This window comes from Protopterus annectens, chromosome 14.part0 (assembly GCF_019279795.1).
Source record: "Protopterus annectens isolate FY-2018-M chromosome 14.part0, PAN1.0, whole genome shotgun sequence".
Classification (NCBI taxonomy): Eukaryota; Metazoa; Chordata; order Ceratodontiformes; family Protopteridae; genus Protopterus; species Protopterus annectens.
The window spans coordinates 446,539,679-446,550,653 of NC_056748.1; the positions used below are offsets into that span (position 1 = coordinate 446,539,679).

At 34.8% G+C, this 10,975-nt stretch overlaps 1 protein-coding gene across 1 annotated transcript in view; it reads right to left on the reverse strand.

The window, feature by feature from the left end:
- Positions 1-9,377: 9,377 nt before the first annotated feature.
- LOC122788671 (serine/threonine-protein kinase 32B-like) overlaps positions 9,378-10,975 on the reverse strand; it is a 641,627-nt gene continuing 640,029 nt past the window's right edge. The window contains exon 7 of the mRNA XM_044055567.1: positions 9,378-10,975. This exon is cut by the window's right edge and continues 272 nt beyond it. The gene's annotated coding sequence lies outside the window, so the exon portion shown is untranslated.

Below are 10,975 nucleotides of genomic sequence, written 5' to 3' on the forward strand. Positions count from 1 at the left end.
TTAGTTAATATTGTAGTGTTCCTGCTAGAAAATTTTACTTAGTTTGAGGGTGGATTTGGTATGGATTTATTCCTCATATATCTAAGGTACCTAGTATTGTTATCAGGCTGGATGATTTGCATAACCAAGGGGCCATTACGTTCACAGAATCCCTGCTGGGAGAACTATGGCATGCCTTTCGCTAATCGAAGGGGAGATGACATCTGGATTAGTGTGATAGCAATGATCCATTCTGCAAAGTCCAAAAGAGTTTCAGGAAAAGCACCCCTCCCAATTTGTTTTTAGTTTTACAGCTTAAACATATTTAATGAGATAATTTCAGAAACATGCCAGTGTTTGATAACTGATCAGTATGTAGATCAGACATTGGAATGAGATAGTCTACTGTATCACAAAGTAAGATCTTCAAATGATCATTTTGCAGTCGAATAAATAAAGAATATTAACTTAGACATTGTGGAATCTTGACCAAACATTCAGAAAGTGAATTGGGAAAGATGCCAACATTTTATCAGCAGTTTCAGTCAACAACTGACAACAAATGTAAACATATATATATCTGTACAGTGTCACGAACATTCACTGCACTGCACTGTGGAATAAGTGGTGGTCACACTACATTACAGTGTCTATCATATTTAGTGCAGGACTGCTAAAGTTTATTTGTCTTACAAACTATAATTTTGTGGACAGTGTTAGACTCAAATTATTTTTTTCAATTTACTAATTAAATAAATGGAAAAGGAGACAGGATAATGCCCACCACACACTTTTTCTTTATATGATTGTTACGTACTCAGAGAGCTTTTTAGAACAGGGTTTTTAATTACACAATGACATTTACTAAATTTGGACTCAAACATTGGGAATACACACACACACACACACACACACACACATGTGTGTATATATATATATATATATATATATATATATATATATATACACATCTATATGTGTGTGTATACTATTTTATATAGGGCTTTTAATTATACCACAACTTTTACTAAGTTTGGATTCAAAACATTGGGATTAAAACATTAAATACCCTACAAGAACATAACAATTTGCACAGTAAAATGTTACATTAAACATCATTTTTACTGGGGGGTGATGCTCCCTTTCATATACCAATGTGGTTCTAGTCCTTGGACACTAACCATTGGGAAAGTTGGGACAGGAATGGCTAGGTTGAAAAAGGTTTTAGAGCTGTTAGCCTAGTAATCACCTATGATTGCAAATTAGGAACTGTCATTGAATCTCACACTGACACAAATGTTCTCCCTCAGGAGGGGCTGACACAGACAAAGACTAGTGTCAGAGCCATGGACTAAAACTAAATGCCAAGAAATGCATAATAGTATCCTTTGGGAAGTTATCCATCCCTGGTAACTATCATATTGACAACACACCCCTTAGAGTTGACCTAGTAGTCAGGGACTTAGGGACACACATAGATAGTAATCTAGCCTTTGATCATCACGTGTCTACAGTGGTGAGGAAATCATTCTATGTTGTGCAACGTATAAACAAAGGTATGGTATCTAAGTCCAAGGAAGTCATTGTTCCACTGTGTTCGGCATTCATCAGACCTATCATTGAGTACAATGCCCCCTTTGGTATGCATCTAACCAGGCATATCCAACAATTGGAATGTTCACAGAGGTTCCTCACTAAAAGAATATAGGGCATAAGTAATATGTCCTATGCAGATGGCCTCAAAGCCCTACTCCTGTATTCTGTCTCCTACAGGCTTTTGATGGGACATCTATGCCTGGCATACAGATCATTGTCAGACTCCACTCTGATGGACCTCCTGCACATCCACAAAACAAACAGCACCATAATTATCCATTCTAAAGACTTAAACCTTGCCTGTGATATAAATAGGACCTGCTGGAGAGATAGGTATGTATCCTAGAGACTACCCAGTCTATGTAACAGGCTCCCCATCCATGTGAAGCAGAGTTCCTCCCTAACCCAATTAAAGTGCAACTTGGACAATTGGATGAGAAACTGGAAATTCATCCCTGGTTTGGCACCAATGTCTTCAATGGACAAAGGTAACCTTTAAATGGTTCATCTCCCAGGCCCATGCTTACACTTATCAAGGGTATCAGAACTTGTCAGAGATTTGAGATGCATGGCTAGGCTTTAAAAGGCCCTTGTAGTCGTTAGCCGAGTAAACACCTATGAACCTATGATCCTATAAAGTAACTCAGAGAAAGGAAAAGTAATAAAAAAGTACCCCTTCCCTTTAGGCTTAGTCAACTCACCTGAGAGACAGTTTTAATTAGAATCTGCAACAAACTAAAACCTGACATAATGAAAAATTCAGAATCCAAGACTATACTTAAAGAAACAAGGAAATTCAAGTGTTGACCCTATAGTACACAAGTAATGAATGTGTTAGTTATGCAGTGGAGAAGAATATCCTGCATGCTTTATATAGAGCTTTAAGGAACTTGATGCTAGATATATCTGGAGAGTGATGGTTATTAAGCTTGGTGGATTCAGTAAAGAGAGAGACTGTGCATTCAGAGCAAATATTTATAACATGCTCCAGTTTATAAATTTGGAGGTTTTATTGTCTGGTACTCTTGAAAGCCATAATGACTTAAAGGCATACCTCTCAACTGTACAGATTTTTGCAGAATGTCCAGATTTTTTGCCTCATATTTTGGTCCGTTTTTCATAAAATCGTGGTTTTCTGGCAAACTAATTGCAAATCATTAAATAATGACGTTAGAAAACAGTGAGTTTCAGACATCTCACCCTTCAGAAAACTCATGTTAATGCAAAACCTGTCATTCTAGCAACGTAGTAAGTTTATAAGAGCAATATTTAAAAATTGTCCCTATTTTTGGGCCTTTGTCCCCCTTTTATTCATGGCTTTGTCCAGATTTCTTGCTCTAAGAGGTTGAGAGGTATGCTTAAAGGACAAATCCTGCTCAAAAATATGTACTCTGAATTCATTTGATATAAATAGAAAAGTTCTTGCTTTACTGCTGAACAGTGGAAGTGGCTGTGATATGGACTGAGGAAGTCAGAAAGCAATGAAGCAGAAGGCAGAATAAGCAATGTCTTGCATTTATGTGTCCTTATAGCTATATATACACAGTAATCATGAAAAGGAAAGAACCTTTTCAGACACATAATCATTCTTTTTATGGTATGCATGAGACTTAGTATTTGATCATTTCAAGATTCTGGCTTGTTTAGTTGTAAACATTCAGTGACAACAGCATTACTCAATGCCACCCTTCTGAGTATTGTTATTTCAGTAGGTCTCTACTGCATGAAATGAGAATACCATGTCGTAAGGTAGGAAAGTTCACTTAAAAAGTAATGAGTGTCCAGAGGAAAACTCAGTATGCTTGTAATGCTTGTTAATCCACCTCTGTGGCTCAATGAGACAAAAGCTTCAGCATTACACAGGGGGTTCATTTACACTTTAACATAAACACTTGTCATACATTAATACTCTTATTGTAACCGGGACTGCATTTTAGTTTTTTATCCTTTACTACATACATTATAAAATGTAAATACTGTCATGAAACAGATCTTTCCACCAAATATCTTGTCATTTGCCTGCCTGTATGATTGCCATGCAAAGGTTATAATCCATTTTTTTCATACTGACAGACTTAAATAATAGAATTGCATTTCAGATTGCTAGTGATCTTTTACTTTATATTCCATTTATTTGATTCTGATAACAGATGTCAATGTGCTGATTTTATTATGTCACCTTACCTATTAATGCACCTGTAGATTGTGGCACATTTTATATTTTTATTGTATTAAACCTTTTCTTCCGATAATATATTTTACTGGACGGGAAAAGTGTAACTCCTCATAACCTAAGCTTTTTTCTCATTATATGGTACTATGTATCATCTGATCTTCCCTGTTTGTTAAATATTGCTTCATATTCAAGTTTCAGGCTACAGAATGCGTAATACAAAAGTACTGACATGAGCAAAGATGGAGGAATCTTTCAAAGGCACCTCGACCTGGTGTGTCTGTGCTTGTCACTACATTTCAAATGGTACAACTTGACAGTATACAGAAAAGCGATTCCTGAATAACAGTGTTACACTAGAGGTAAAGACTTAGAGTTTTAAGCTGATTTGTATTGCCTCTCTGAAGTAGTTAATTATTCTCACATGATATGCTGTCTTCTACCCCCCCCCCCCCCAGTTCACAGACAGGATGGAAACAGATCCCTGAACTGGGCTTCACACTGTGGAATGTGGGAATTTGGCTGCTGTCTGATGTTTCCCATGAAGAGTGCACTGTACCCTTGTTTAAACTGTAGCAGTACTGCAATGACAGTAGTTTCATATATCTAGACTGCTTCTGTCAACTGGCAAACTCCACTGAGTTTCTACATTATGTACATATGCCATGCTGTATTGCTGGCAGAATTTAAATTTTATTTAAGTATACTTCATAAACAGCTTTTTCATGTGTCACTCAAGTGCACCTTGTTCAGGAGAGATGCAATGCACCAAATAGGGCTGGCAGTCCTATGTAGCAAACAGGGTCAGTGTTAGCATTTTGGGGGACCCCAGCAAATGTCAAGTTAGGGGACCCCTAGGTACTTCCAATCTAAGTATCACCATATCACTGCCATCTCCCCTAAGCAACCTTTTAGTTTATGCTGTAAACTTTTAGGTGTAGTACGCACAGACTGACCTGTAGCCACAATGCTCTTACATTACAACAGGCCTATGTAACACATTATGTTCACCCATCTCACAAAGGGACATTTACAGTTACTGGCATTAACTGCAACAAGGATACATTACAACAACTTTATATACATGGTTGGAATAAGGTACACACACACACACACACACACACACACACACACACACACACACACACACACACACACACACACACACACACACACACACACACACACCTGAGCAGGACTGGTTTTAGAATGGGTGTGATTGAGAGCAGATGCCACCATCATCTTAATCCTAACATGGTCATATCACAGCCTTGTTAAAGGATGATTAAAGGGGTTCCAGTGTATCCACTTATACAGTCTGGGGTGTGGGGGTCATGAGACATCTAGAAGATCTAAGAGTCTGAATGTTCTGTTAACTATTTTTCTGCCTTACTTTTGAAATGTAATGACTTGTTAGCTGGATTTTTTACTGATACCCAGAAGAATAATGTATATGTCCTGGCATTATTGGGTGTGTGCACAGATAAAAATATGTCATATTTTTTTTTACATACAAATACATAAGCCATAGCAATACTAGTTTTATACTTATTTCAGCAAATAGAAATATATTGTACAGTACTGGTATTGCCACACCAGATCATTGACTGCTATTTAGCATCCACCAAACAACAACAGGGGTAAGTCACTTTTATTTAACTAATTGAGAAATAATACATGCCTGTCACTGTCCCTGGTTTCACAGACCTTCCAAGATTTTGTCTCATAATTTAGCTCTGTCTTTCATAAAAAGTTTGATTTGCTGGTAAATCATTCAGTGTTACAGACAGTCAATAAATCTGGGCATCAGAGTTTTATAGTTCTTAATGTAAAAAAAAATCCATGTGGATGCAAAAGGTGTTATTCTATTATCCTTTTAAGTGAATTAGTGTAATATCTACAGTGTGTTCCTGATTTTGTGCTTTTATTCTGCTATTATTTTTGGCATTGTGCAGAATTCTTAAGCAAAGAAGTTGAGAGTTATAGTATCTGGTATTCTGCCAAAATTTATAAAACTTCCTGAAAGAGAAAAACATCTCTGTATATTGTCAGCATTATCTCTTCTTCAAATCCAAGGTATACACTGAGATCAGTCACTCCGGGTTGCTGATCTCTCTAGTGTTTACCTTGCTCATGTTCATTATCAGCTTTATCCTAACAGGGTCATATCACAGCCCTGTTCAGGTTAACGAGCGTAATCAGGAAATGAATAAATTTTTCCTTCTCCTTTTTCCCCAACTAGCATTAGCTTTTGTGGGCCCCCATACAGTCAAGGGTGATTAAGGGCCTCCCCTGCAGTCATGGGAATTGCAGATACCTAAAGCTGACAATACTGTTAGATTACTGGAGAGAATGCCCACCAGCAGGGTTTAAATAAGCCAGAGCCACTATGTCAGTAGCAAAATATTTAATGGAATTGTGAAGCCTGTTACTTGATAAAACACTGTTACTATAACAAGATATATCTTTGAATTTTAAAGGGTATATAAATACGAGTTATTATTACCCACTTTCTTTGTTAAAATACAAGATTGCTGTACTAGCTTTTGTTGGTTTGACAGACATGTTACAAAATATCAAGATAAGATAACTTACTGTGGTTGGGCCCCCCCCCCAAGAACAGGGGGTCCCCAGCAACTGCATGGCTCACTGGTCCATAAAACTAGCAGTGGTAGCAAAATATGCAGTTAATGTGGACATTGACAATGAGCATTACTGTATGTTCATTCAAATGGAATAGAAAAGGCATAATTTGGGACAAAGATCATTGCTACATTGAATAAGGGACATAGGACAGGATATTGTATATTTATTACAAAGTGAAGGACTCCAAACAAATGAGCTTTGCGACATTCACTGTAAAGAATTGGGGGGAGGGCATCTCCAAGTAATGGGCATTGCTGTATTACATATTTACTACGAAGGATAGGGGAAAGTGCAAAATGAATGTTGTATTTATTATAAGGGTAGATTATAGACAATTAACTTTACTACATCTTTTATAAGGAATGGAAGACTTTGGATAATAATTATTGTTTTATATTTGATATAAAGAAGGGGGGCCCATGGCAATGAGCACTAATGTATATTTATTATAAGGGGTACTTGAGGACAATGAGAAATGTGATACATTTACTCTACGGGATAATGCTGTGGGACAAGCAGCATTGTTATGTATCTATATAAGGATGGGAGACTATGGACAATGGATATTGCTATATATTTATTATAAGGGATGGGTGGCCTGGGACAGTGAGCAGTACTGTATATTTATTATACTGGAATGGTCTGGGACAATGACATTGTTATATATCTACGTCACAGTAATATAAAACACATAAAAGCATATAATCCAACAAAAATGTCACAGGATACCTTCTCCTTGAAAAGAACCAGACAACAGGCAGAGTAAGGTTACTTTATTCACCCTCAATACAAATGGAACTTCATCAGATACAAAACCTATACAAATCAATTAATTAATTACATCAATCATCATATCAATCAATTAAATTAAATTAATTAATTATACCCTCACATTAAAAAACAGGATACCTTTTAACAGAACTTCATCAGATACAAACACCAGGTAGTGTATATATGTTATAATAATATTTTCTTTTCTAAAAAATTATATATATATATAAAATACATATGTTCATTTACTCTATTGGAGAAAATTTTTTAATGTTAATTCTTCATTTTATCTAATCTCATCTACCAAACCATGGCAATCAACAACATATGCTGTGTCTAAAGAGGGCATTGGTTTTGTTGTGTCCCTTGATTGCATAAATATGAGATTAGTTAAAAATATTATAAGTTGTTGAATATGTGAAGAATTAACATTTAATATATGTATTGTAGTTCTAAAAAAACTTCTCCAATAGAGTAAATGAAGGAAATATGATTTTTTAATAATTAGGAAAACATACAAGATGTTTTTTACAGGAAAAAAAAAAAAAAATATATATATATATATATATATATATATATATATATATATATATATATATATATATACATATATATATAATTTTTAGAAAAGAAAATATTATTACAACATATATATGTATGTGTGTTTTTTAATGTGAGGGTATAATTAATTCATTTAATTTAATTGATTGATATGATGATTGATGTAATTAATTAATTGATTTGTATATAAAAAGGGGGGACTGTGTAAGGTTTTTATACCTGATGAAGTTCAGTTTGTATTGAGTGTGAATAAAGGGAACGAAAGTGCTTATATCCTTACTCTGCCTGGTGTCTGGTTCTTTTCAAGGAGAAGGTATCCTGTGACATTTTTGTTAGATTATATGCTGTTATATATCTACATAAGGGAGGGAGATCATGGACAATGAATATTGCTGTACATTTATTTTAAGGGAGAGATGGCCTGAAACAGTGAGCAGTATTGTATATTTATTGTAACAGGATGTTCTGGAACAATGAGCATTGCTCCAGATTTATTAAAATTTATGAATACCTTTGGGAAAAGAACATTGCTCTATATATATATATATATATATATATATATATATATATATATATATACATATAAATATATATATATATATATATATATATATATATATATATATATATATATATATATATCTGCATCCTTAATAATATCTAAAAGTAAATATGTCAGAACATTGACAGTAGAAGATTAAGACTGCTGCACATTAACAGTCTGCAAGATAGACAGTGCTAGATGAAGTGCCAATATTACATGTTTAACCAAGTCACACTCCTACCCTGTAACATACACAACATAAAGGCAAATAAAACTGTCTGTGCCCCTCACATCACCACTAATTATATATACCAGTACTGAGGGTACAAAACAGTGAGGGGAAAGGTAAACTTTCTATGTCAATACACTGCTGACTTTGTATGTTATTTACACTGTCCTGTAAGCAATAAAAAGAAGAAGAATCTGCTGGTAAATCACAGTGAAAACAAGTGCATACAGCCAGAAAAGAGAAGAATCCATTGTAAACCATGTGGCACCAAAGTGAAGTCAAATAATTTGCACTGAAGTTGCATATTAAAGCATTTGACTTCAGTTTGGTGCTACGTGGTTAACAGCGGATTTTTTCTTTACTAGTTATTTACACTGTCAGGATGGCAATATTCACAGTTTGTGTAACACTGTCACTCTTAAAAACTGTTGATGTGTTGACTTTAAGGGCCATCATTTATACTGTACATATAAATATGTGTGTGTATGTGTGTGTACGTGTGTGTGTGTATCATAAGGGAATGTTGTTCTGGGATAATGATCAGTGATATACATGTAAGGGGGTGGTCTGGGATAATCAGCATTGCTATCTATTTATTACTATAAGACAATGGTGCTCAGAGACAATGAGCATTGCTATATTTATTACATGGGGATACTGGTGACTGAGTACTACTGTACTCCCATTATGGAGATGCACTCCTTGTGTAAAAGTGCAGCCTCACATTAGTAAATCAAATCAAGTGATTCTGGGATGTCTGTGAGTACAAATGGTATTTTACTACATTTTTGAGAAAATGTTTTAATTAGTTTAGGATCCTTTGCCATGAGGGGCAGCCCTCTGCTCCATGGAACAGACTTGCTCATAAGTCCTACTGATGGAATGTAAAATCTGAAATTTATTCAAGTTCCTTTGCCAGAATGCTTAATCTACATGCTTCAAAAAGACTAATAACAAAGGTCATTATGTATCTTGTTAATGTATTAAATAACACAGAGGAAAAAAAACATAATGAGACATATATTGCAGGGTAAAGGCCTTCAGCTACCGCTCAATAAATAATTCTTTTTATCGTCTGTGAAAATACTGCAGGTGTCTGATTTGCTTCATATACATGAAGAGAGCAAAATTAATAAAGTAAATGGCATTATATTCTTTTGTTTTACATTTTTGCAAGTTAATTTTCTTTTAGGGTCTAAATATGCACCTTGCTTACTATGCAAAGGTAACAAACAATTGCTCAAAACAAAATAGTGATTAGGTTGTACACATAAGAATACAATCAAAATGAACAAAGACTTTCAGAATGCTGACTTCCAGTAAAATGTAGCAGTTCTGACAAACCTGCAATATTAGCAGTTGTAAGGCAACTCATTTAGATATCTAGTGCAATAATATTAAGAAACAACAGAGAAGGATACAGACTATAATCCCATTTGAAGTCTGTAAGGGAGTCATATATGCCTAGTGCTGTACCTCAATAAAGGAACAGTATTGTGTTGCATTGCATTACATTACATTATATTCTGCATACTTATTCCTCATTTCCAGTTTAATGAATTACATAGATCGAGTACAAATTTAGATTTTCAAAGACAAAGAACAGATGTAATTAACTTGCACTGACCATATCCTGTGGATGAATTTTGCAGATATTCATGATTTGTAGTACGTTAAAAACATAATGTTATTGTTGCAAAATATGGTAAATGCAATGGATTCACTGTATTTTACTTGAACTCATTCCAGTATTTTCTGGATTAAAATCACTTAATGTTCTTGCAGTCCCCACAAAAAACACTCTGGGAGACCACTGGTGAGTACTTTGCACAGGCTACCATTACATCAGGAATTGTATGGTGCAAATTAATGGGAATTTGCTTCTAGAGCTGGAATTAAAGTCCCATCAGAAGAGCAGATTGATGTAAAGTTGAATCTTATGTATCGAAACTAGCTATAGTTTGCACAACTAATCTGGATAAGGGGACCTGATGCTTGGTTGCAAGGCTGTAAAATATTTTTTCATCCTTAAAGAATTTATAACACCAAGTTTTTAAGATATATTTGCAATTCAGCAAAAGGAGAGTGCTATTTTCTACAACACATTTATATATTCAGAATTGTATTTTAGCAACCTTGTCAATTAAACTGTTGTTGAAACTGGAATACAGAATACTATGACCAGGGGAAAAAATACACAGCATAATTATTCTGAAGTATACAGTGTAACACAGGATGCTGAATATTAACATACAACAATTCATACTGTATATAAATTCCTAATTTTCCCAGAATTCAGAAAGTCTTTGTTATTTGGGAGGTTTTGAGTATCAGAGACTTTGGAAAATTAGAAAATGTGTCTGTGAGAACTAAAACAATGAAAATGATGTTTGCATGAATGTCATTTTACACCATATGCCTAAAATAAAAGACTGCACTATTAAAAGCAATGAAACCAAAGATATGTTTTAAAGGG